The 26768-nt window shown below is 44.8% G+C and overlaps 9 non-coding genes across 9 annotated transcripts; all 9 read left to right on the forward strand.

Annotated features, from left to right (window-relative positions):
* Positions 1-84: 84 nt before the first annotated feature.
* Positions 85-156, forward strand: TRNAG-CCC (transfer RNA glycine (anticodon CCC)). Its single transcript has one exon. It is a non-coding gene; the product is annotated as a tRNA-Gly (tRNA).
* Positions 157-3282: 3126 nt separating this feature from the next.
* Positions 3283-3354, forward strand: TRNAG-CCC (transfer RNA glycine (anticodon CCC)). The gene has a single exon. It is a non-coding gene; the product is annotated as a tRNA-Gly (tRNA).
* Positions 3355-4881: 1527 nt separating this feature from the next.
* On the forward strand, positions 4882-4953 carry TRNAG-CCC (transfer RNA glycine (anticodon CCC)). The gene has a single exon. It is a non-coding gene; the product is annotated as a tRNA-Gly (tRNA).
* A 1527-nt stretch (positions 4954-6480) lies between these two features.
* On the forward strand, positions 6481-6552 carry TRNAG-CCC (transfer RNA glycine (anticodon CCC)). Its single transcript has one exon. It is a non-coding gene; the product is annotated as a tRNA-Gly (tRNA).
* A 1515-nt stretch (positions 6553-8067) lies between these two features.
* Positions 8068-8139, forward strand: TRNAG-CCC (transfer RNA glycine (anticodon CCC)). Its single transcript has one exon. It is a non-coding gene; the product is annotated as a tRNA-Gly (tRNA).
* A 1515-nt stretch (positions 8140-9654) lies between these two features.
* TRNAG-CCC (transfer RNA glycine (anticodon CCC)) lies at positions 9655-9726 on the forward strand. The gene has a single exon. It is a non-coding gene; the product is annotated as a tRNA-Gly (tRNA).
* A 7913-nt stretch (positions 9727-17639) lies between these two features.
* Positions 17640-17711, forward strand: TRNAG-CCC (transfer RNA glycine (anticodon CCC)). The gene has a single exon. It is a non-coding gene; the product is annotated as a tRNA-Gly (tRNA).
* A 3130-nt stretch (positions 17712-20841) lies between these two features.
* On the forward strand, positions 20842-20913 carry TRNAG-CCC (transfer RNA glycine (anticodon CCC)). Its single transcript has one exon. It is a non-coding gene; the product is annotated as a tRNA-Gly (tRNA).
* Positions 20914-22440: 1527 nt separating this feature from the next.
* Positions 22441-22512, forward strand: TRNAG-CCC (transfer RNA glycine (anticodon CCC)). The gene has a single exon. It is a non-coding gene; the product is annotated as a tRNA-Gly (tRNA).
* Positions 22513-26768: the final 4256 nt, after the last annotated feature.

Consider the following 26768-nt stretch of genomic DNA (forward strand, 5'->3'; position numbering starts at 1 on the left):
CCAAATGCACCATTGAAACTGGTGCAAGATAGTCATTGAACTCGGGGTTGTAATCTTTAGAACCGAGAGCAACCACATCATAGGGCGTTGGTGGTATAGTGGTGAGCATAGCTGCTTCCCAAGCAGTTGACCCGGGTTCGATTCCCGGCCAATACAGTGCAAATTTTTATATGTTCTCCAAGCAGGATTTGTTTTAATGCAACATGTCACAAAACGGAAATATCATGAACAGATTAATCAGACGTTAAATTAAAAAAAAAATGAAATACTTAGGCAGGCATCTCGATCGCCCCATCTGCTACATTCATTGTCCTATTAGATGCTATTTTCCAAAAAGCAGAGTCACCACTCACATGTGCTGGTAATAAATATGTTGCGGGCGGTAGACAATGAAAGGGCTGAACCCCGACCAGACATTCTAACTCTAGCATCTCTATATTAAAAAGCATTTCTAGGCAATATCTAGCATGTGAATAAAAGTAGGCAAGATCCACCGATGAATCTGGCAAAAGTCCCCAACGATTTTGTGCACACTTGTTCTCTCACCTGAATGCAGCGCCACCTTGTAGCCATCGGATGTAACTGCAGCTCACAAAATGTTATATCAGAGAGCAAGTTGAGAGGACTCCAAGAGGCAGATGTCCATGGAAAGAGCCTCTCACGACAGCAGGAAGGTTGGATATTTCAAGATGGCAACATTTCCTGTCCAATGTCCTCACGTCCCGAACGCTCCCAAACGCTCAAAAGCCTCACACCGGGCAAGCCCTCACCGGGTAGATCTCTGGCTCCCAGTTAAAATCAAATCCTGAGCATGCTAGCGCTAGGATCAAAGAGAGAGGAGAGGGTTAGAGAGCTGCTATCTTGGTAAAGGCCTGAAACTGCTAGTTCCCAAGAGGGTCTGCACTTTCAGTTATGACTGACTGTGAGACGAGAAGATGAAGATTTTCTGCACCCAGCATACATTGCAGCATGCTTAGGCAAATGAGGAGCGAGACCCACCAATCCCTCGCCACTTCGCTGAAAGCTCCTCCTCTGCATAAAGAGAACACTTTTACAAGGGAGCAGAGTGGCGCAGCGGAAGCGTGCTGGGCCCATAACCCAGAGGTCGATGGATCGAAAGCATCCTCTGCTATAATATTTCTTGTTTTTTCTTCTGAGAACCAATCTGTCATTTCCACGCTACCAGCAAGGAAAAGCGCAGGCTTGTGCTAGCTATGTGAGAAAAGACTTCTCAACTATCTGTCTCTGCTGAAATACAAGAGAGTGATCGCCAAAGGATCAACCCCATACTTTGAAAGTAAAGATACCCAATTATAAGCATAAATGACTGGTGGGACCGTCACACGTTTTTCTGGGCATGCTTTGAATGTCATTCTTGCCTTTTCGTTCTGCTCTTATCATTCTCCTGGGCATTTCATGGAAGACACTCTCTTTCTCTTCGCTGCTTTGCTTCCAATGCTGCCTAAATATGTTCATTTCCACTATTTGTACTACTGCTTTCCATTTCTTCTCTTCTGCACAGATTTGGCCTTGGTTTCAATCCCCAGTTTCTTACCCTCTACAAAAAACTTTCTACTGCTTTTCATGTTGGTATCTAAACCAAATGCACCATTGAAACTGGTGCAAGATAGTCATTGAACTCGGGGTTGTAATCTTTAGAACCGAGAGCAACCACATCATAGGGCGTTGGTGGTATAGTGGTGAGCATAGCTGCTGCCCAAGCAGTTGACCCGGGTTCGATTCCCGGCCAATGCAGTGCAAATTTTTATATGTTCTCCAAGCAGGATTTGTTTTAATGCAACATGTCACAAAACGGAAATATCATGAACAGATTAAGCAGACGTTAAATTAAAAAAAAAATGAAATACTTAGGCAGGCATCTCGATCTCCCCATCTGCTACATTCATTGTCCTATTAGATGCTATTTTCCAAAAAGCAGAGTCACCACTCACATGTGCTGGTAATAAATATGTTGCGGGCGGTAGACAATGAAAGGGCTGAACCCCGACCAGACATTCTAACTCTAGCATCTCTATATTAAAAAGCATTTCTAGGCAATATCTAGCATGTGAATAAAAGTAGGCAAGATCCACCGATGAATCTGGCAAAAGTCCCCAACGATTTTGTGCACACTTGTTCTCTCACCTGAATGCAGCGCCACCTTGTAGCCATCGGATGTAACTGCAGCTCACAAAATGTTATATCAGAGAGCAAGTTGAGAGGACTCCAAGAGGCAGATGTCCATGGAAAGAGCCTCTCACGACAGCAGGAAGGTTGGATATTTCAAGATGGCAACATTTCCTGTCCAATGTCCTCACGTCTCGAACGCTCCCAAACGCTCAAAAGCCTCACACCGGGCAAGCCCTCACCGGGTAGATCTCTGGCTCCCAGTTAAAATCAAATCCTGAGCATGCTAGCGCTAGGATCAAAGAGAGAGGAGAGGGTTAGAGAGCTGCTATCTTGGTAAAGGCCTGAAACTGCTAGTTCCCAAGAGGGTCTGCACTTTCAGTTATGACTGACTGTGAGACGAGAAGATGAAGATTTTCTGCACCCAGCATACATTGCAGCATGCTTAGGCAAATGAGGAGCGAGACCCACCAATCCCTCGCCACTTCGCTGAAAGCTCCTCCTCTGCATAAAGAGAACACTTTTACAAGGGAGCAGAGTGGCGCAGCGGAAGCGTGCTGGGCCCATAACCCAGAAGTCGATGGATCGAAAGCATCCTCTGCTATAATATTTCTTGTTTTTTCTTCTGAGAACCAATCTGTCATTTCCACGCTACCAGCAAGGAAAAGCGCAGGCTTGTGCTAGCTATGTGAGAAAAGACTTCTCAACTATCTGTCTCTGCTGAAATACAAGAGAGTGATCGTCAAAGGATCAACCCCATACTTTGAAAGTAAAGATACCCAATTATAAGCATAAATGACTGGTGGGACCGTCACACGTTTTTCTGGGCATGCTTTGAATGTCATTCTTGCCTTTTCGTTCTGCTCTTATCATTCTCCTGGGCATTTCATGGAAGGCACTCTCTTTCTCTTCGCTGCTTTGCTTCCAATGCTGCCTAAATATGTTCATTTCCACTATTTGTACTACTGCTTTCCATTTCTTCTCTTCTGCACAGATTTGGCCTTGGTTTCAATCCCCAGTTCCTTACCCTCTACAAGAAACTTTCTACTGCTTTTCATGTTGGTATCTAAACCAAATGCACCATTGAAACTGGTGCAAGATAGTCATTGAACTCGGGGTTGTAATCTTTAGAACCGAGAGCAACCACATCATAGGGCGTTGGTGGTATAGTGGTGAGCATAGCTGCTTCCCAAGCAGTTGACCCGGGTTCGATTCCCGGCCAATGCAGTGCAAATTTTTATATGTTCTCCAAGCAGGATTTGTTTTAATGCAACATGTCACAAAACGGAAATATCATGAACAGATTAATCAGACGTTAAATTAAAAAAAAAATGAAATACTTAGGCAGGCATCTCGATCGCCCCATCTGCTACATTCATTGTCCTATTAGATGCTATTTTCCAAAAAGCAGAGTCACCACTCACATGTGCTGGTAATAAATATGTTGCGGGCGGTAGACAATGAAAGGGCTGAACCCCGACCAGACATTCTAACTCTAGCATCTCTATATTAAAAAGCATTTCTAGGCAATATCTAGCATGTGAATAAAAGTAGGCAAGATCCACCGATGAATCTGGCAAAAGTCCCCAACGATTTTGTGCACACTTGTTCTCTCACCTGAATGCAGCGCCACCTTGTAGCCATCGGATGTAACTGCAGCTCACAAAATGTTATATCAGAGAGCAAGTTGAGAGGACTCCAAGAGGCAGATGTCCATGGAAAGAGCCTCTCACGACAGCAGGAAGGTTGGATATTTCAAGATGGCAACATTTCCTGTCCAATGTCCTCACGTCCCGAACGCTCCCAAACGCTCAAAAGCCTCACACCGGTCAAGCCCTCACCGGGTAGATCTCTGGCTCCCAGTTAAAATCAAATCCTGAGCATGCTAGCGCTAGGATCAAAGAGAGAGGAGAGGGTTAGAGAGCTGCTATCTTGGTAAAGGCCTGAAACTGCTAGTTCCCAAGAGGGTCTGCACTTTCAGTTATGACTGACTGTGAGACGAGAAGATGAAGATTTTCTGCACCCAGCATACATTGCAGCATGCTTAGGCAAATGAGGAGCGAGACCCACCAATCCCTCGCCACTTCGCTGAAAGCTCCTCCTCTGCATAAAGAGAACACTTTTACAAGGGAGCAGAGTGGCGCAGCGGAAGCGTGCTGGGCCCATGACCCAGAGGTCGATGGATCGAAAGCATCCTCTGCTATAATATTTCTTGTTTTTTCTTCTGAGAACCAATCTGTCATTTCCACGCTACCAGCAAGGAAAAGCGCAGGCTTGTGCTAGCTATGTGAGAAAAGACTTCTCAACTATCTGTCTCTGCTGAAATACAAGAGAGTGATCGTCAAAGGATCAACCCCTTACTTTGAAAGTAAAGATACCCAATTATAAGCATAAATGACTGGTGGGACCGTCACACGTTTTTCTGGGCATGCTGTGAATGTCATTCTTGCCTTTTCGTTCTGCTCTTATCATTCTCCTGGGCATTTCATGGAAGGCACTCTCTTTCTCTTCGCTGCTTTGCTTCCAATGCTGCCTAAATATGTTAATTTCCACTATTTGTACTACTGCTTTCCATTTCTTCTCTTCTGCACAGATTTGGCCTTGGTTTCAATCCCCAGTTCCTTACCCTCTACAAGAAACTTTCTACTGCTTTTCATGTTGGTATCTAAACCAAATGCACCATTGAAACTGGTGCAAGATAGTCATTGAACTCGGGGTTGTAATCTTTAGAACCGAGAGCAACCACATCATAGGGCGTTGGTGGTATAGTGGTGAGCATAGCTGCTTCCCAAGCAGTTGACCCGGGTTCGATTCCCGGCCAATGCAGTGCAAATTTTTATATGTTCTCCAAGCAGGATTTGTTTTAATGCAACATGTCACAAAACGGAAATATCATGAACAGATTAATCAGACGTTAAATTAAAAAAAAAATGAAATACTTAGGCAGGCATCTCGATCGCCCCATCTGCTACATTCATTGTCCTATTAGATGCTATTTTCCAAAAAGCAGAGTCACCACTCACATGTGCTGGTAATAAATATGTTGCGGGCGGTAGACAATGAAAGGGCTGAACCCCGACCAGACATTCTAACTCTAGCATCTCTATATTAAAAAGCATTTCTAGGCAATATCTAGCATGTGAATAAAAGTAGGCAAGATCCACCGATGAATCTGGCAAAAGTCCCCAACGATTTTGTGCACACTTGTTCTCTCACCTGAATGCAGCGCCACCTTGTAGCCATCGGATGTAACTGCAGCTCACAAAATGTTATATCAGAGAGCAAGTTGAGAGGACTCCAAGAGGCAGATGTCCATGGAAAGAGCCTCTCACGACAGCAGGAAGGTTGGATATTTCAAGATGGCAACATTTCCTGTCCAATGTCCTCACGTCCCGAACGCTCCCAAACGCTCAAAAGCCTCACACCGGGCAAGCCCTCACCGGGTAGATCTCTGGCTCCCAGTTAAAATCAAATCCTGAGCATGCTAGCGCTAGGATCAAAGAGAGAGGAGAGGGTTAGAGAGCTGCTATCTTGGTAAAGGCCTGAAACTGCTAGTTCCCAAGAGGGTCTGCACTTTCAGTTATGACTGACTGTGAGACGAGAAGATGAAGATTTTCTGCACCCAGCATACATTGCAGCATGCTTAGGCAAATGAGGAGCGAGACCCACCAATCCCTCGCCACTTCGCTGAAAGCTCCTCCTCTGCATAAAGAGAACACTTTTACAAGGGAGCAGAGTGGCGCAGCGGAAGCGTGCTGGGCCCATAACCCAGAGGTCGATGGATCGAAAGCATCCTCTGCTATAATATTTCTTGTTTTTTCTTCTGAGAACCAATCTGTCATTTCCACGCTACCAGCAAGGAAAAGCGCAGGCTTGTGCTAGCTATGTGAGAAAAGACTTCTCAACTATCTGTCTCTGCTGAAATACAAGAGAGTGATCGCCAAAGGATCAACCCCATACTTTGAAAGTAAAGATACCCAATTATAAGCATAAATGACTGGTGGGACCGTCACACGTTTTTCTGGGCATGCTTTGAATGTCATTCTTGCCTTTTCGTTCTGCTCTTATCATTCTCCTGGGCATTTCATGGAAGGCACTCTCTTTCTCTTCGCTGCTTTGCTTCCAATGCTGCCTAAATATGTTCATTTCCACTATTTGTACTACTGCTTTCCATTTCTTCTCTTCTGCACAGATTTGGCCTTGGTTTCAATCCCCAGTTCCTTACCCTCTACAAGAAACTTTCTACTGCTTTTCATGTTGGTATCTAAACCAAATGCACCATTGAAACTGGTGCAAGATAGTCATTGAACTCGGGGTTGTAATCTTTAGAACCGAGAGCACCCACATCATAGGGCGTTGGTGGTATAGTGGTGAGCATAGCTGCTTCCCAAGCAGTTGACCCGGGTTCGATTCCCGGCCAATGCAGTGCAAATTTTTATATGTTCTCCAAGCAGGATTTGTTTTAATGCAACATGTCACAAAACGGAAATATCATGAACAGATTAATCAGACGATAAATTAAAAAAAAAATGAAATACTTAGGCAGGCATCTCGATCGCCCCATCTGCTACATTCATTGTCCTATTAGATGCTATTTTCCAAAAATCAGAGTCACCACTCACATGTGCTGGTAATAAATATGTTGCGGGCGGTAGACAATAAAAGGGCTGAACCCCGACCAGACATTCTAACTCTAGCATCTCTATATTAAAAAGCATTTCTAGGCAATATCTAGCATGTGAATAAAAGTAGGCAAGATCCATCGATGAATCTGGCAAAAGTCCCCAACGATTTTGTGCACACTTGTTCTCTCACCTGAATGCAGCGCCACCTTGTAGCCATCGGATGTAACTGCAGCTCACAAAATGTTATATCAGAGAGCAAGTTGAGAGGACTCCAAGAGGCAGATGTCCATGGAAAGAGCCTCTCACGACAGCAGGAAGGTTGGATATTTCAAGATGGCAACATTTCCTGTCCAACGTCCTCACGTCCCGAAAGCTCGCAAACGCTCAAAAGCCTCCCCTCACCGGGTAGATCTCTGGCTCCCAGTTAAAATCAAATCCTGAGCATGCTAGCGCTAGGATCAAAGAGAGAGGAGAGGGTTAGAGAGCTGCTATCTTGGTAAAGGCCTGAAACTGCTAGTTCCCAAGAGGGTCTGCACTTTCAGTTATGACTGACTGTGAGACGAGAAGATGAAGATTTTCTGCACCCAGCATACATTGCAGCATGCTTAGGCAAATGAGGAGCGAGACCCACCAATCCCTCGCCACTTCGCTGAAAGCTCCTCCTCTGCATAAAGAGAACACTTTTACAAGGGAGCAGAGTGGCGCAGCGGAAGCGTGCTGGGCCCATAACCCAGAGGTCGATGGATCGAAAGCATCCTCTGCTATAATATTTCTTGTTTTTTCTTCTGAGAACCAATCTGTCATTTCCACGCTACCAGCAAGGAAAAGCGCAGGCTTGTGCTAGCTATGTGAGAAAAGACTTCTCAACTATCTGTCTCTGCTGAAATACAAGAGAGTGATCGTCAAAGGATCAACCCCATACTTTGAAAGTAAAGATACCCAATTATAAGCATAAATGACTGGTGGGACCGTCACACGTTTTTCTGGGCATGCTTTGAATGTCATTCTTGCCTTTTCGTTCTGCTCTTATCATTCTCCTGGGCATTTCATGGAAGGCACTCTCTTTCTCTTCGCTGCTTTGCTTCCAATGCTGCCTAAATATGTTCATTTCCACTATTTGTACTACTGCTTTCCATTTCTTCTCTTCTGCACAGATTTGGCCTTGGTTTCAATCCCCAGTTCCTTACCCTCTACAAGAAACTTTCTACTGCTTTTCATGTTGGTATCTAAACCAAATGCACCATTGAAACTGGTGCAAGATAGTCATTGAACTCGGGGTTGTAATCTTTAGAACCGAGAGCAACCACATCATAGGGCGTTGGTGGTATAGTGGTGAGCATAGCTGCTTCCCAAGCAGTTGACCCGGGTTCGATTCCCGGCCAATGCAGTGCAAATTTTTATATGTTCTCCAAGCAGGATTTGTTTTAATGCAACATGTCACAAAACGGAAATATCATGAACAGATTAATCAGACGATAAATTAAAAAAAAAATGAAATACTTAGGCAGGCATCTCGATCGCCCCATCTGCTACATTCATTGTCCTATTAGATGCTATTTTCCAAAAATCAGAGTCACCACTCACATGTGCTGGTAATAAATATGTTGCGGGCGGTAGACAATAAAAGGGCTGAACCCCGACCAGACATTCTAACTCTAGCATCTCTATATTAAAAAGCATTTCTAGGCAATATCTAGCATGTGAATAAAAGTAGGCAAGATCCATCGATGAATCTGGCAAAAGTCCCCAACGATTTTGTGCACACTTGTTCTCTCACCTGAATGCAGCGCCACCTTGTAGCCATCGGATGTAACTGCAGCTCACAAAATGTTATATCAGAGAGCAAGTTGAGAGGACTCCAAGAGGCAGATGTCCATGGAAAGAGCCTCTCACGACAGCAGGAAGGTTGGATATTTCAAGATGGCAACATTTCCTGTCCAACGTCCTCACGTCCCGAACGCTTGCAAACGCTCAAAAGCCTCCCCTCACCGGGTAGATCTCTGGCTCCCAGTTAAAATCAAATCCTGAGCATGCTAGCGCTAGGATCAAAGAGAGAGGAGAGGGTTAGAGAGCTGCTATCTTGGTAAAGGCCTGAAACTGCTAGTTCCCAAGAGGGTCTGCACTTTCAGTTATGACTGACTGTGAGACGAGAAGATGAAGATTTTCTGCACCCAGCATACATTGCAGCATGCTTAGGCAAATGAGGAGCGAGACCCACCAATCCCTCGCCACTTCGCTGAAAGCTCCTCCTCTGCATAAAGAGAACACTTTTACAAGGGAGCAGAGTGGCGCAGCGGAAGCGTGCTGGGCCCATAACCCAGAGGTCGATGGATCGAAAGCATCCTCTGCTATAATATTTCTTGTTTTTTCTTCTGAGAACCAATCTGTCATTTCCACGCTACCAGCAAGGAAAAGCGCAGGCTTGTGCTAGCTATGTGAGAAAAGACTTCTCAACTATCTGTCTCTGCTGAAATACAAGAGAGTGATCGTCAAAGGATCAACCCCATACTTTGAAAGTAAAGATACCCAATTATAAGCATAAATGACTGGTGGGACCGTCACACGTTTTTCTGGGCCTGCTTTGAATGTCATTCTTGCCTTTTCGTTCTGCTCTTATCATTCTCCTGGGCATTTCATGGAAGACACTCTCTTTCTCTTCGCTGCTTTGCTTCCAATGCTGCCTAAATATGTTCATTTCCACTATTTGTACTACTGCTTTCCATTTCTTCTCTTCTGCACAGATTTGGCCTTGGTTTCAATCCCCAGTTCCTTACCCTCTACAAGAAACTTTCTACTGCTTTTCATGTTGGTATCTAAACCAAATGCACCATTGAAACTGGTGCAAGATAGTCATTGAACTCGGGGTTGTAATCTTTAGAACCGAGAGCAACCACATCATAGGGCGTTGGTGGTATAGTGGTGAGCATAGCTGCTTCCCAAGCAGTTGACCTGGGTTCGATTCCCGGCCAATGCAGTGCAAATTTTTATATGTTCTCCAAGCAGGATTTGTTTTAATGCAACATGTCACAAAACGGAAATATCATGAACAGATTAATCAGACGTTAAATTAAAAAAAAAATGAAATACTTAGGCAGGCATCTCGATCGCCCCATCTGCTACATTCATTGTCCTATTAGATGCTATTTTCCAAAAAGCAGAGTCACCACTCACATGTGCTGGTAATAAATATGTTGCGGGCGGTAGACAATGAAAGGGCTGAACCCCGACCAGACATTCTAACTCTAGCATCTCTATATTAAAAAGCATTTCTAGGCAATATCTAGCATGTGAATAAAAGTAGGCAAGATCCACCGATGAATCTGGCAAAAGTCCCCAACGATTTTGTGCACACTTGTTCTCTCACCTGAATGCAGCGCCACCTTGTAGCCATCGGATGTAACTGCAGCTCACAAAATGTTATATCAGAGAGCAAGTTGAGAGGACTCCAAGAGGCAGATGTCCATGGAAAGAGCCTCTCACGACAGCAGGAAGGTTGGATATTTCAAGATGGCAACATTTCCTGTCCAATGTCCTCACGTCCCGAACGCTCCCAAACGCTCAAAAGCCTCACACCGGGCAAGCCCTCACCGGGTAGATCTCTGGCTCCCAGTTAAAATCAAATCCTGAGCATGCTAGCGCTAGGATCAAAGAGAGAGGAGAGGGTTAGAGAGCTGCTATCTTGGTAAAGGCCTGAAACTGCTAGTTCCCAAGAGGGTCTGCACTTTCAGTTATGACTGACTGTGAGACGAGAAGATGAAGATTTTCTGCACCCAGCATACATTGCAGCATGCTTAGGCAAATGAGGAGCGAGACCCACCAATCCCTCGCCACTTCGCTGAAAGCTCCTCCTCTGCATAAAGAGAACACTTTTACAAGGGAGCAGAGTGGCGCAGCGGAAGCGTGCTGGGCCCATAACCCAGAGGTCGATGGATCGAAAGCATCCTCTGCTATAATATTTCTTGTTTTTTCTTCTGAGAACCAATCTGTCATTTCCACGCTACCAGCAAGGAAAAGCGCAGGCTTGTGCTAGCTATGAGAGAAAAGACTTCTCAACTATCTGTCTCTGCTGAAATACAAGAGAGTGATCGCCAAAGGATCAACCCCATACTTTGAAAGTAAAGATACCCAATTATAAGCATAAATGACTGGTGGGACCGTCACACGTTTTTCTGGGCATGCTTTGAATGTCATTCTTGCCTTTTCGTTCTGCTCTTATCATTCTCCTGGGCATTTCATGGAAGGCACTCTCTTTCTCTTCGCTGCTTTGCTTCCAATGCTGCCTAAATATGTTCATTTCCACTATTTGTACTACTGCTTTCCATTTCTTCTCTTCTGCACAGATTTGGCCTTGGTTTCAATCCCCAGTTTCTTACCCTTTACAAAAAACTTTCTACTGCTTTTCATGTTGGTATCTAAACCAAATGCACCATTGAAACTGGTGCAAGATAGTCATTGAACTCGGGGTTGTAATCTTTAGAACCGAGAGCAACCACATCATAGGGCGTTGGTGGTATAGTGGTGAGCATAGCTGCTGCCCAAGCAGTTGACCCGGGTTCGATTCCCGGCCAATGCAGTGCAAATTTTTATATGTTCTCCAAGCAGGATTTGTTTTAATGCAACATGTCACAAAACGGAAATATCATGAACAGATTAAGCAGACGTTAAATTAAAAAAAAAATGAAATACTTAGGCAGGCATCTCGATCGCCCCATCTGCTACATTCATTGTCCTATTAGATGCTATTTTCCAAAAAGCAGAGTCACCACTCACATGTGCTGGTAATAAATATGTTGCGGGCGGTAGACAATGAAAGGGCTGAACCCCGACCAGACATTCTAACTCTAGCATCTCTATATTAAAAAGCATTTCTAGGCAATATCTAGCATGTGAATAAAAGTAGGCAAGATCCACCGATGAATCTGGCAAAAGTCCCCAACGATTTTGTGCACACTTGTTCTCTCACCTGAATGCAGCGCCACCTTGTAGCCATCGGATGTAACTGCAGCTCACAAAATGTTATATCAGAGAGCAAGTTGAGAGGACTCCAAGAGGCAGATGTCCATGGAAAGAGCCTCTCACGACAGCAGGAAGGTTGGATATTTCAAGATGGCAACATTTCCTGTCCAATGTCCTCACGTCCCGAACGCTCCCAAACGCTCAAAAGCCTCACACCGGGCAAGCCCTCACCGGGTAGATCTCTGGCTCCCAGTTAAAATCAAATCCTGAGCATGCTAGCGCTAGGATCAAAGAGAGAGGAGAGGGTTAGAGAGCTGCTATCTTGGTAAAGGCCTGAAACTGCTAGTTCCCAAGAGGGTCTGCACTTTCAGTTATGACTGACTGTGAGACGAGAAGATGAAGATTTTCTGCACCCAGCATACATTGCAGCATGCTTAGGCAAATGAGGAGCGAGACCCACCAATCCCTCGCCACTTCGCTGAAAGCTCCTCCTCTGCATAAAGAGAACACTTTTACAAGGGAGCAGAGTGGCGCAGCGGAAGCGTGCTGGGCCCATAACCCAGAGGTCGATGGATCGAAAGCATCCTCTGCTATAATATTTCTTGTTTTTTCTTCTGAGAACCAATCTGTCATTTCCACGCTACCAGCAAGGAAAAGCGCAGGCTTGTGCTAGCTATGAGAGAAAAGACTTCTCAACTATCTGTCTCTGCTGAAATACAAGAGAGTGATCGCCAAAGGATCAACCCCATACTTTGAAAGTAAAGATACCCAATTATAAGCATAAATGACTGGTGGGACCGTCACACGTTTTTCTGGGCATGCTTTGAATGTCATTCTTGCCTTTTCGTTCTGCTCTTATCATTCTCCTGGGCATTTCATGGAAGGCACTCTCTTTCTCTTCGCTGCTTTGCTTCCAATGCTGCCTAAATATGTTCATTTCCACTATTTGTACTACTGCTTTCCATTTCTTCTCTTCTGCACAGATTTGGCCTTGGTTTCAATCCCCAGTTTCTTACCCTCTACAAAAAACTTTCTACTGCTTTTCATGTTGGTATCTAAACCAAATGCACCATTGAAACTGGTGCAAGATAGTCATTGAACTCGGGGTTGTAATCTTTAGAACCGAGAGCAACCACATCATAGGGCGTTGGTGGTATAGTGGTGAGCATAGCTGCTGCCCAAGCAGTTGACCCGGGTTCGATTCCCGGCCAATGCAGTGCAAATTTTTATATGTTCTCCAAGCAGGATTTGTTTTAATGCAACATGTCACAAAACGGAAATATCATGAACAGATTAAGCAGACGTTAAATTAAAAAAAAAATGAAATACTTAGGCAGGCATCTCGATCGCCCCATCTGCTACATTCATTGTCCTATTAGATGCTATTTTCCAAAAAGCAGAGTCACCACTCACATGTGCTGGTAATAAATATGTTGCGGGCGGTAGACAATGAAAGGGCTGAACCCCGACCAGACATTCTAACTCTAGCATCTCTATATTAAAAAGCATTTCTAGGCAATATCTAGCATGTGAATAAAAGTAGGCAAGATCCACCGATGAATCTGGCAAAAGTCCCCAACGATTTTGTGCACACTTGTTCTCTCACCTGAATGCAGCGCCACCTTGTAGCCATCGGATGTAACTGCAGCTCACAAAATGTTATATCAGAGAGCAAGTTGAGAGGACTCCAAGAGGCAGATGTCCATGGAAAGAGCCTCTCACGACAGCAGGAAGGTTGGATATTTCAAGATGGCAACATTTCCTGTCCAATGTCCTCACGTCTCGAACGCTCCCAAACGCTCAAAAGCCTCACACCGGGCAAGCCCTCACCGGGTAGATCTCTGGCTCCCAGTTCAAATCAAATCCTGAGCATGCTAGCGCTAGGATCAAAGAGAGAGGAGAGGGTTAGAGAGCTGCTATCTTGGTAAAGGCCTGAAACTGCTAGTTCCCAAGAGGGTCTGCACTTTCAGTTATGACTGACTGTGAGACGAGAAGATGAAGATTTTCTGCACCCAGCATACATTGCAGCATGCTTAGGCAAATGAGGAGCGAGACCCACCAATCCCTCGCCACTTCGCTGAAAGCTCCTCCTCTGCATAAAGAGAACACTTTTACAAGGGAGCAGAGTGGCGCAGCGGAAGCGTGCTGGGCCCATAACCCAGAGGTCGATGGATCGAAAGCATCCTCCGCTATAATATTTCTTGTTTTTTCTTCTGAGAACCAATCTGTCATTTCCACGCTACCAGCAAGGAAAAGCGCAGGCTTGTGCTAGCTATGTGAGAAAAGACTTCTCAACTATCTGTCTCTGCTGAAATACAAGAGAGTGATCGTCAAAGGATCAACCCCATACTTTGAAAGTAAAGATACCCAATTATAAGCATAAATGACTGGTGGGACCGTCACACGTTTTTCTGGGCATGCTGTGAATGTCATTCTTGCCTTTTCGTTCTGCTCTTATCATTCTCCTGGGCATTTCATGGAAGGCACTCTCTTTCTCTTCGCTGCTTTGCTTCCAATGCTGCCTAAATATGTTAATTTCCACTATTTGTACTACTGCTTTCCATTTCTTCTCTTCTGCACAGATTTGGCCTTGGTTTCAATCCCCAGTTCCTTACCCTCTACAAGAAACTTTCTACTGCTTTTCATGTTGGTATCTAAACCAAATGCACCATTGAAACTGGTGCAAGATAGTCATTGAACTCGGGGTTGTAATCTTTAGAACCGAGAGCAACCACATCATAGGGCGTTGGTGGTATAGTGGTGAGCATAGCTGCTGCCCAAGCAGTTGACCTGGGTTCGATTCCCGGCCAATGCAGTGCAAATTTTTATATGTTCTCCAAGCAGGATTTGTTTTAATGCAACATGTCACAAAACGGAAATATCATGAACAGATTAATCAGACGTTAAATTAAAAAAAAAATGAAATACTTAGGCAGGCATCTCGATCGCCCCATCTGCTACATTCATTGTCCTATTAGATGCTATTTTCCAAAAAGCAGAGTCACCACTCACATGTGCTGGTAATAAATATGTTGCGGGCGGTAGACAATGAAAGGGCTGAACCCCGACCAGACATTCTAACTCTAGCATCTCTATATTAAAAAGCATTTCTAGGCAATATCTAGCATGTGAATAAAAGTAGGCAAGATCCACCGATGAATCTGGCAAAAGTCCCCAACGATTTTGTGCACACTTGTTCTCTCACCTGAATGCAGCGCCACCTTGTAGCCATCGGTTGTAACTGCAGCTCACAAAATGTTATATCAGAGAGCAAGTTGAGAGGACTCCAAGAGGCAGATGTCCATGGAAAGAGCCTCTCACGACAGCAGGAAGGTTGGATATTTCAAGATGGCAACATTTCCTGTCCAATGTCCTCACGTCCCGAACGCTCCCAAATGCTCAAAAGCCTCACACCGGTCAAGCCCTCACCGGGTAGATCTCTGGCTCCCAGTTAAAATCAAATCCTGAGCATGCTAGCGCTAGGATCAAAGAGAGAGGAGAGGGTTAGAGAGCTGCTATCTTGGTAAAGGCCTGAAACTGCTAGTTCCCAAGAGGGTCTGCACTTTCAGTTATGACTGACTGTGAGACGAGAAGATGAAGATTTTCTGCACCCAGCATACATTGCAGCATGCTTAGGCAAATGAGGAGCGAGACCCACCAATCCCTCGCCACTTCGCTGAAAGCTCCTCCTCTGCATAAAGAGAACACTTTTACAAGGGAGCAGAGTGGCGCAGCGGAAGCGTGCTGGGCCCATAACCCAGAGGTCGATGGATCGAAACCATCCTCTGCTATAATATTTCTTGTTTTTTCTTCTGAGAACCAATCTGTCATTTCCACGCTACCAGCAAGGAAAAGCGCAGGCTTGTGCTAGCTATGTGAGAAAAGACTTCTCAACTATCTGTCTCTGCTGAAATACAAGAGAGTGATCGTCAAAGGATCAACCCCATACTTTGAAAGTAAAGATACCCAATTATAAGCATAAATGACTGGTGGGACCGTCACACGTTTTTCTGGGCATGCTTTGAATGTCATTCTTGCCTTTTCGTTCTGCTCTTATCATTCTCCTGGGCATTTCATGGAAGGCACTCTCTTTCTCTTCGCTGCTTTGCTTCCAATGCTGCCTAAATATGTTCATTTCCACTATTTGTACTACTGCTTTCCATTTCTTCTCTTCTGCACAGATTTGGCCTTGGTTTCAATCCCCAGTTACTTACCCTCTACAAGAAACTTTCTACTGCTTTTCATGTTGGTATCTAAACCAAATGCACCATTGAAACTGGTGCAAGATAGTCATTGAACTCGGGGTTGTAATCTTTAGAACCGAGAGCAACCACATCATAGGGCGTTGGTGGTATAGTGGTGAGCATAGCTGCTTCCCAAGCAGGTGACCCGGGTTCGATTCCCAGCCAATGCAGTGCAAATTTTTATATGTTCTCCAAGCAGGATTTGTTTTAATGCAACATGTCACAAAACGGAAATATCATGAACAGATTAATCAGACGTTAAATTAAAAAAAAAATGAAATACTTAGGCAGGCATCTCGATCGCCCCATCTGCTACATTCATTGTCCTATTAGATGCTATTTTCCAAAAAGCAGAGTCACCACTCACATGTGCTGGTAATAAATATGTTGCGGGCGGTAGACAATGAAAGGGCTGAACCCCGACCAGACATTCTAACTCTAGCATCTCTATATTAAAAAGCATTTCTAGGCAATATCTAGCATGTGAATAAAAGTAGGCAAGATCCACCGATGAATCTGGCAAAAGTCCCCAACGATTTTGTGCACACTTGTTCTCTCACCTGAATGCAGCGCCACCTTGTAGCCATCGGATGTAACTGCAGCTCACAAAATGTTATATCAGAGAGCAAGTTGAGAGGACTCCAAGAGGCAGATGTCCATGGAAAGAGCCTCTCACGACAGCAGGAAGGTTGGATATTTCAAGATGGCAACATTTCCTGTCCAACGTCCTCACGTCCCGAACGCTCAAAAGCCTCACACCGGGCAAGCCCTCACCGGGTAGATCTCTGGCTCCCAGTTAAAATCAAATCCTGAGCATGCTAGCGCTAGGATCAAAGAGAGAGGAGAGGGTTAGAGAGCTGCTATCTTGGTAAAGGCCTGAAACTGCTAGTTCCCAAGAGGGTCTGCACTTTCAGTTATGACTGACTGTGAGACGAGAAGATGAAGATTTTCTGCACCCAGCATACATTGCAGCATGCTGAGGCAAATGAGGAGCGAGACCCACCAATCCCTCGCCACTTCGCTGAAAGCTCCTCCTCTGCATAAAGAGAACACTTTTACAAGGGAGCAGAGTGGCGCAGCGGAAGCGTGCTGGGCCCATAACCCAGAGGTCGATGGATCGAAACCATCCTCTGCTATAATATTTCTTGTTTTTTCTTCTGAGAACCAATCTGTCATTTCCACGCTACCAGCAAGGAAAAGCGCAGGCTTGTGCTAGCTATGTGAGAAAAGACTTCTCAACTATCTGTCTCTGCTGAAATACAAGAGAGTGATCGTCAAAGGATCAACCCCATACTTTGAAAGTAAAGATACCCAATTATAAGCATAAATGACTGGTGGGACCGTCACACGTTTTTCTGGGCATGCTTTGAATGTCATTCTTGCCTTTTCGTTCTGCTCTTATCATTCTCCTGGGCATTTCATGGAAGGCACTCTCTTTCTCTTCGCTGCTTTGCTTCCAATGCTGCCTAAATATGTTCATTTCCACTATTTGTACTACTGCTTTCCATTTCTTCTCTTCTGCACAGATTTGGCCTTGGTTTCAATCCCCAGTTCCTTACCCTCTACAAGAAACTTTCTACTGCCTTTCATGTTGGTATCTAAACCAAATGCACCATTGAAACTGGTGCAAGATAGTCATTGAACTCGGGGTTGTAATCTTTAGAACCGAGAGCAACCACATCATAGGGCGTTGGTGGTATAGTGGTGAGCATAGCTGCTTCCCAAGCAGTTGACCTGGGTTCGATTCCCGGCCAATGCAGTGCAAATTTTTATATGTTCTCCAAGCAGGATTTGTTTTAATGCAACATGTCACAAAACGGAAATATCATGAACAGATTAATCAGACGTTAAATTAAAAAAAAAATGAAATACTTAGGCAGGCATCTCGATCGCCCCATCTGCTACATTCATTGTCCTATTAGATGCTATTTTCCAAAAAGCAGAGTCACCACTCACATGTGCTGGTAATAAATATGTTGCGGGCGGTAGACAATGAAAGGGCTGAACCCCGACCAGACATTCTAACTCTAGCATCTCTATATTAAAAAGCATTTCTAGGCAATATCTAGCATGTGAATAAAAGTAGGCAAGATCCACCGATGAATCTGGCAAAAGTCCCCAACGATTTTGTGCACACTTGTTCTCTCACCTGAATGCAGCGCCACCTTGTAGCCATCAGATGTAACTGCAGCTCACAAAATGTTATATCAGAGAGCAAGTTGAGAGGACTCCAAGAGGCAGATGTCCATGGAAAGAGCCTCTCACGACAGCAGGAAGGTTGGATATTTCAAGATGGCAACATTTCCTGTCCAATGTCCTCACGTCCCGAACGCTCCCAAATGCTCAAAAGCCTCACACCGGTCAAGCCCTCACCGGGTAGATCTCTGGCTCCCAGTTAAAATCAAATCCTGAGCATGCTAGCGCTAGGATCAAAGAGAGAGGAGAGGGTTAGAGAGCTGCTATCTTGGTAAAGGCCTGAAACTGCTAGTTCCCAAGAGGGTCTGCACTTTCAGTTATGACTGACTGTGAGACGAGAAGATGAAGATTTTCTGCACCCAGCATACATTGCAGCATGCTTAGGCAAATGAGGAGCGAGACCCACCAATCCCTCGCCACTTCGCTGAAAGCTCCTCCTCTGCATAAAGAGAACACTTTTACAAGGGAGCAGAGTGGCGCAGCGGAAGCGTGCTGGGCCCATAACCCAGAGGTCGATGGATCGAAACCATCCTCTGCTATAATATTTCTTGTTTTTTCTTCTGAGAACCAATCTGTCATTTCCACGCTACCAGCAAGGAAAAGCGCAGGCTTGTGCTAGCTATGTGAGAAAAGACTTCTCAACTATCTGTCTCTGCTGAAATACAAGAGAGTGATCGTCAAAGGATCAACCCCATACTTTGAAAGTAAAGATACCCAATTATAAGCATAAATGACTGGTGGGACCGTCACACGTTTTTCTGGGCATGCTTTGAATGTCATTCTTGCCTTTTCGTTCTGCTCTTATCATTCTCCTGGGCATTTCATGGAAGGCACTCTCTTTCTCTTCGCTGCTTTGCTTCCAATGCTGCCTAAATATGTTCATTTCCACTATTTGTACTACTGCTTTCCATTTCTTCTCTTCTGCACAGATTTGGCCTTGGTTTCAATCCCCAGTTCCTTACCCTCTACAAGAAACTTTCTACTGCTTTTCATGTTGGTATCTAAACCAAATGCACCATTGAAACTGGTGCAAGATAGTCATTGAACTCGGGGTTGTAATCTTTAGAACCGAGAGCAGCCACATCATAGGGCGTTGGTGGTATAGTGGTGAGCATAGCTGCTGCCCAAGCAGTTGACCCGGGTTTGATTCCCAGCCAATGCAGTGCAAATTTTTATATGTTCTCCAAGCAGGATTTGTTTTAATGCAACATGTCACAAAACGGAAATATCATGAACAGATTAATCAGACGTTAAATTAAAAAAAAAATGAAATACTTAGGCAGGCATCTCGATCGCCCCATCTGCTACATTCATTGTCCTATTAGATGCTATTTTCCAAAAAGCAGAGTCACCACTCACATGTGCTGGTAATAAATATGTTGCGGGCGGTAGACAATGAAAGGGCTGAACCCCGACCAGACATTCTAACTCTAGCATCTCTATATTAAAAAGCATTTCTAGGCAATATCTAGCATGTGAATAAAAGTAGGCAAGATCCACCGATGAATCTGGCAAAAGTCCCCAACGATTTTGTGCACACTTGTTCTCTCACCTGAATGCAGCGCCCGCCACCTTGTAGCCATCGGATGTAACTGCAGCTCACAAAATGTTATATCAGAGAGCAAGTTGAGAGGACTCCAAGAGGCAGATGTCCATGGAAAGAGCCTCTCACGACAGCAGGAAGGTTGGATATTTCAAGATGGCAACATTTCCTGTCCAATGTCCTCACGTCCCGAACGCTCCCAAACGCTCAAAAGCCTCACACCGGGCAAGCCCTCACCGGGTAGATCTCTGGCTCCCAGTTAAAATCAAATCCTGAGCATGCTAGCGCTAGGATCAAAGAGAGAGGAGAGGGTTAGAGAGCTGCTATCTTGGTAAAGGCCTGAAACTGCTAGTTCCCAAGAGGGTCTGCACTTTCAGTTATGACTGACTGTGAGACGAGAAGATGAAGATTTTCTGCACCCAGCATACATTGCAGCATGCTTAGGCAAATGAGGAGCGAGACCCACCAATCCCTCGCCACTTCGCTGAAAGCTCCTCCTCTGCATAAAGAGAACACTTTTACAAGGGAGCAGAGTGGCGCAGCGGAAGCGTGCTGGGCCCATAACCCAGAGGTCGATGGATCGAAAGCATCCTCTGCTATAATATTTCTTGTTTTTTCTTCTGAGAACCAATCTGTCATTTCCACGCTACCAGCAAGGAAAAGCGCAGGCTTGTGCTAGCTATGTGAGAAAAGACTTCTCAACTATCTGTCTCTGCTGAAATACAAGAGAGTGATCGCCAAAGGATCAACCCCATACTTTGAAAGTAAAGATACCCAATTATAAGCATAAATGACTGGTGGGACCGTCACACGTTTTTCTGGGCATGCTTTGAATGTCATTCTTGCCTTTTCGTTCTGCTCTTATCATTCTCCTGGGCATTTCATGGAAGGCACTCTCTTTCTCTTCGCTGCTTTGCTTCCAATGCTGCCTAAATATGTTCATTTCCACTATTTGTACTACTGCTTTCCATTTCTTCTCTTCTGCACAGATTTGGCCTTGGTTTCAATCCCCAGTTCCTTACCCTCTACAAGAAACTTTCTACTGCTTTTCATGTTGGTATCTAAACCAAATGCACCATTGAAACTGGTGCAAGATAGTCATTGAACTCGGGGTTGTAATCTTTAGAACCGAGAGCAACCACATCATAGGGCGTTGGTGGTATAGTGGTGAGCATAGCTGCTTCCCAAGCAGTTGACCCGGGTTCGATTCCCGGCCAATGCAGTGCAAATTTTTATATGTTCTCCAAGCAGGATTTGTTTTAATGCAACATGTCACAAAACGGAAATATCATGAACAGATTAATCAGACGTTAAATAAAAAAAAAAATGAAATACTTAGGCAGGCATCTCGATCGCCCCATCTGCTACATTCATTGTCCTATTAGATGCTATTTTCCAAAAAGCAGAGTCACCACTCACATGTGCTGGTAATAAATATGTTGCGGGCGGTAGACAATGAAAGGGCTGAACCCCGACCAGACATTCTAACTCTAGCATCTCTATATTAAAAAGCATTTCTAGGCAATATCTAGCATGTGAATAAAAGTAGGCAAGATCCATCGATGAATCTGGCAAAAGTCCCCAACGATTTTGTGCACACTTGTTCTCTCACCTGAATGCAGCGCCACCTTGTAGCCATCGGATGTAACTGCAGCTCACAAAATGTTATATCAGAGAGCAAGTTGAGAGGACTCCAAGAGGCAGATGTCCATGGAAAGAGCCTCTCACGACAGCAGGAAGGTTGGATATTTCAAGATGGCAACATTTCCTGTCCAACGTCCTCACGTCCCGAACGCTCGCAAACGCTCAAAAGCCTCACACCGGGCAAGCCCTCACCGGGTAGATCTCTGGCTCCCAGTTAAAATCAAATCCTGAGCATGCTAGCGCTAGGATCAAAGAGAGAGGAGAGGGTTAGAGAGCTGCTATCTTGGTAAAGGCCTGAAACTGCTAGTTCCCAAGAGGGTCTGCACTTTCAGTTATGACTGACTGTGAGACGAGAAGATGAAGATTTTCTGCACCCAGCATACATTGCAGCATGCTTAGGCAAATGAGGAGCGAGACCCACCAATCCCTCGCCACTTCGCTGAAAGCTCCTCCTCTGCATAAAGAGAACACTTTTACAAGGGAGCAGAGTGGCGCAGCGGAAGCGTGCTGGGCCCATAACCCAGAGGTCGATGGATCGAAAGCATCCTCTGCTATAATATTTCTTGTTTTTTCTTCTGAGAACCAATCTGTCATTTCCACGCTACCAGCAAGGAAAAGCGCAGGCTTGTGCTAGCTATGTGAGAAAAGACTTCTCAACTATCTGTCTCTGCTGAAATACAAGAGAGTGATCGTCAAAGGATCAACCCCATACTTTGAAAGTAAAGATACCCAATTATAAGCATAAATGACTGGTGGGACCGTCACACGTTTTTCTGGGCCTGCTTTGAATGTCATTCTTGCCTTTTCGTTCTGCTCTTATCATTCTCCTGGGCATTTCATGGAAGGCACTCTCTTTCTCTTCGCTGCTTTGCTTCCAATGCTGCCTAAATATGTTCATTTCCACTATTTGTACTACTGCTTTCCATTTCTTCTCTTCTGCACAGATTTGGCCTTGGTTTCAATCCCCAGTTCCTTACCCTCTACAAGAAACTTTCTACTGCTTTTCATGTTGGTATCTAAACCAAATGCACCATTGAAACTGGTGCAAGATAGTCATTGAACTCGGGGTTGTAATCTTTAGAACCGAGAGCAACCACATCATAGGGCGTTGGTGGTATAGTGGTGAGCATAGCTGCTTCCCAAGCAGTTGACCCGGGTTCGATTCCCGGCCAATGCAGTGCAAATTTTTATATGTTCTCCAAGCAGGATTTGTTTTAATGCAACATGTCACAAAACGGAAATATCATGAACGGATTAATCAGACGTTAAATTAAAAAAAAAATGAAATACTTAGGCAGGCATCTCGATCGCCCCATCTGCTACATTCATTGTCCTATTAGATGCTATTTTCCAAAAAGCAGAGTCACCACTCACATGTGCTGGTAATAAATATGTTGCGGGCGGTAGACAATGAAAGGGCTGAACCCCGACCAGACATTCTAACTCTAGCATCTCTATATTAAAAAGCATTTCTAGGCAATATCTAGCATGTGAATAAAAGTAGGCAAGATCCACCGATGAATCTGGCAAAAGTCCCCAACGATTTTGTGCACACTTGTTCTCTCACCTGAATGCAGCGCCACCTTGTAGCCATCGGATGTAACTGCAGCTCACAAAATGTTATATCAGAGAGCAAGTTGAGAGGACTCCAAGAGGCAGATGTCCATGGAAAGAGCCTCTCACGACAGCAGGAAGGTTGGATATTTCAAGATGGCAACATTTCCTATCCAATGTCCTCACATCCCGAAAGCTCCCAATCGCTCAAAAGCCTCACACCGGGCAAGCCCTCACCGGGTAGATCTCTGGCTCCCAGTTAAAATCAAATCCTGAGCATGCTAGCGCTAGGATCAAAGAGAGAGGAGAGGGTTAGAGAGCTGCTATCTTGGTAAAGGCCTGAAACTGCTAGTTCCCAAGAGGGTCTGCACTTTCAGTTATGACTGACTGTGAGACGAGAAGATGAAGATTTTCTGCACCCAGCATACATTGCAGCATGCTTAGGCAAATGAGGAGCGAGACCCACCAATCCCTCGCCACTTCGCTGAAAGCTCCTCCTCTGCATAAAGAGAACACTTTTACAAGGGAGCAGAGTGGCGCAGCGGAAGCGTGCTGGGCCCATAACCCAGAGGTCGATGGATCGAAAGCATCCTCTGCTATAATATTTCTTGTTTTTTCTTCTGAGAACCAATCTGTCATTTCCACGCTACCAGCAAGGAAAAGCGCAGGCTTGTGCTAGCTATGTGAGAAAAGACTTCTCAACTATCTGTCTCTGCTGAAATACAAGAGAGTGATCGCCAAAGGATCAACCCCATACTTTGAAAGTAAAGATACCCAATTATAAGCATAAATGACTGGTGGGACCGTCACACGTTTTTCTGGGCATGCTTTGAATGTCATTCTTGCCTTTTCGTTCTGCTCTTATCATTCTCCTGGGCATTTCATGGAAGGCACTCTCTTTCTCTTCGCTGCTTTGCTTCCAATGCTGCCTAAATATGTTCATTTCCACTATTTGTACTACTGCTTTCCATTTCTTCTCTTCTGCACAGATTTGGCCTTGGTTTCAATCCCCAGTTTCTTACCCTCTACAAAAAACTTTCTACTGCTTTTCATGTTGGTATCTAAACCAAATGCACCATTGAAACTGGTGCAAGATAGTCATTGAACTCGGGGTTGTAATCTTTAGAACCGAGAGCAACCACATCATAGGGCGTTGGTGGTATAGTGGTGAGCATAGCTGCTGCCCAAGCAGTTGACCCGGGTTCGATTCCCGGCCAATGCAGTGCAAATTTTTATATGTTCTCCAAGCAGGATTTGTTTTAATGCAACATGTCACAAAACGGAAATATCATGAACAGATTAAGCAGACGTTAAATTAAAAAAAAAATGAAATACTTAGGCAGGCATCTCGATCGCCCCATCTGCTACATTCATTGTCCTATTAGATGCTATTTTCCAAAAAGCAGAGTCACCACTCACATGTGCTGGTAATAAATATGTTGCGGGCGGTAGACAATGAAAGGGCTGAACCCCGACCAGACATTCTAACTCTAGCATCTCTATATTAAAAAGCATTTCTAGGCAATATCTAGCATGTGAATAAAAGTAGGCATGATCCACCGATGAATCTGGCAAAAGTCCCCAACGATTTTGTGCACACTTGTTCTCTCACCTGAATGCAGCGCCACCTTGTAGCCATCGGATGTAACTGCAGCTCACAAAATGTTATATCAGAGAGCAAGTTGAGAGGACTCCAAGAGGCAGATGTCCATGGAAAGAGCCTCTCACGACAGCAGGAAGGTTGGATATTTCAAGATGGCAACATTTCCTGTCCAATGTCCTCACGTCCCGAACGCTCCCAAACGCTCAAAAGCCTCACACCGGTCAAGCCCTCACCGGGTAGATCTCTGGCTCCCAGTTAAAATCAAATCCTGAGCATGCTAGCGCTAGGATCAAAGAGAGAGGAGAGGGTTAGAGAGCTGCTATCTTGGTAAAGGCCTGAAACTGCTAGTTCCCAAGAGGGTCTGCACTTTCAGTTATGACTGACTGTGAGACGAGAAGATGAAGATTTTCTGCACCCAGCATACATTGCAGCATGCTTAGGCAAATGAGGAGCGAAACCCACCAATCCCTCGCCACTTCGCTGAAAGCTCCTCCTCTGCATAAAGAGAACACTTTTACAAGCGAGCAGAGTGGCGCAGCGGAAGCGTGCTGGGCCCATAACCCAGAGGTCGATGGATCGAAAGCATCCTCTGCTATAATATTTCTTGTTTTTTCTTCTGAGAACCAATCTGTCATTTCCACGCTACCAGCAAGGAAAAGCGCAGGCTTGTGCTAGCTATGTGAGAAAAGACTTCTCAACTATCTGTCTCTGCTGAAATACAAGAGAGTGATCGCCAAAGGATCAACCCCATACTTTGAAAGTAAAGATACCCAATTATAAGCATAAATGACTGGTGGGACCGTCACACGTTTTTCTGGGCATGCTTTGAATGTCATTCTTGCCTTTTCGTTCTGCTCTTATCATTCTCCTGGGCATTTCATGGAAGGCACTCTCTTTCTCTTCGCTGCTTTGCTTCCAATGCTGCCTAAATATGTTAATTTCCACTATTTGTACTACTGCTTTCCATTTCTTCTCTTCTGCACAGATTTGGCCTTGGTTTCAATCCCCAGTTTCTTACCCTCTACAAGAAAGTTTCTACTGCTTTTCATGTTGGTATCTAAACCAAATGCACCATTGAAACTGGTGCAAGAAAGTCATTGAACTCGGGATTGTAATCTTTAGAACCGAGAGCAACCACATCATAGGGCGTTGGTGGTATAGTGGTGAGCATAGCTGCTGCCCAAGCAGTTGACCCGGGTTCGATTCCCGGCCAATGCAGTGTACATTTTTATATGTTCTCCAAGCAGGATTTGTTTTAATGCAACATGTCACAAAACAGAAATATCATGAACAGATTAATCAGACGTTAAATTTAAAAAAAAATGAAATACTTAGAAAGGCATCTCGATCGCCCCATCTGCTAAATTCATTGTCCTATTAGATGCTATTTTCCAAAAAGCAGAGTCACCACTCACATGTGCTGGTAATAAATATGTTGCGGGCGGTAGACAATGAAAGGGCTGAACCCCGACCAGACATTCTAACTCTAGCATCTCTATATTAAAAAGCATTTCTAGGCAATATCTAGCATGTGAATAAAAGTAGGCAAGATCCACCGATGAATCTGGCAAAAGTCCCCAACGATTTTGTGCACACTTGTTCTCTCACCTGAATGCAGCGCCACCTTGTAGCCATCGGATGTAACTGCAGCTCACAAAATGTTATATCAGAGAGCAAGTTGAGAGGACTCCAAGAGGCAGATGTCCATGGAAAGAGCCTCTCACAACAGCAGGAAGGTTGGATATTTCAAGATGGCAACATTTCCTGTCCAATGTCCTCACGTCCCGAACGCTCCCAAACGCTCAAGAGCCTCACACCGGGCAAGCCCTCACCGGGTAGATCTCTGGCTCCCAGTTAAAATCAAATCCTGAGCATGCTAGCGCTAGGATCAAAGAGAGAGGAGAGGGTTAGAGAGCTGCTATCTTGGTAAAGGCCTGAAACTGCTAGTTCCCAAGAGGGTCTGCACTTTCAGTTATGACTGACTGTGAGACGAGAAGATGAAGATTTTCTGCACCCAGCATACATTGCAGCATGCTTAGGCAAATGAGGAGCGAGACCCACCAATCCCTCGCCACTTCGCTGAAAGCTCCTCCTCTGCATAAAGAGAACACTTTTACAAGGGAGCAGAGTGGCGCAGCGGAAGCGTGCTGGGCCCATAACCCAGAGGTCGATGGATCGAAAGCATCCTCTGCTATAATATTTCTTGTTTTTTCTTCTGAGAACCAATCTGTCATTTCCACGCTACCAGCAAGGAAAAGCGCAGGCTTGTGCTAGCT

This window comes from Triturus cristatus, chromosome 11 (genome assembly GCF_964204655.1).
Source record: "Triturus cristatus chromosome 11, aTriCri1.1, whole genome shotgun sequence".
In the NCBI taxonomy this organism is placed as follows: Eukaryota; Metazoa; Chordata; class Amphibia; order Caudata; family Salamandridae; genus Triturus; species Triturus cristatus.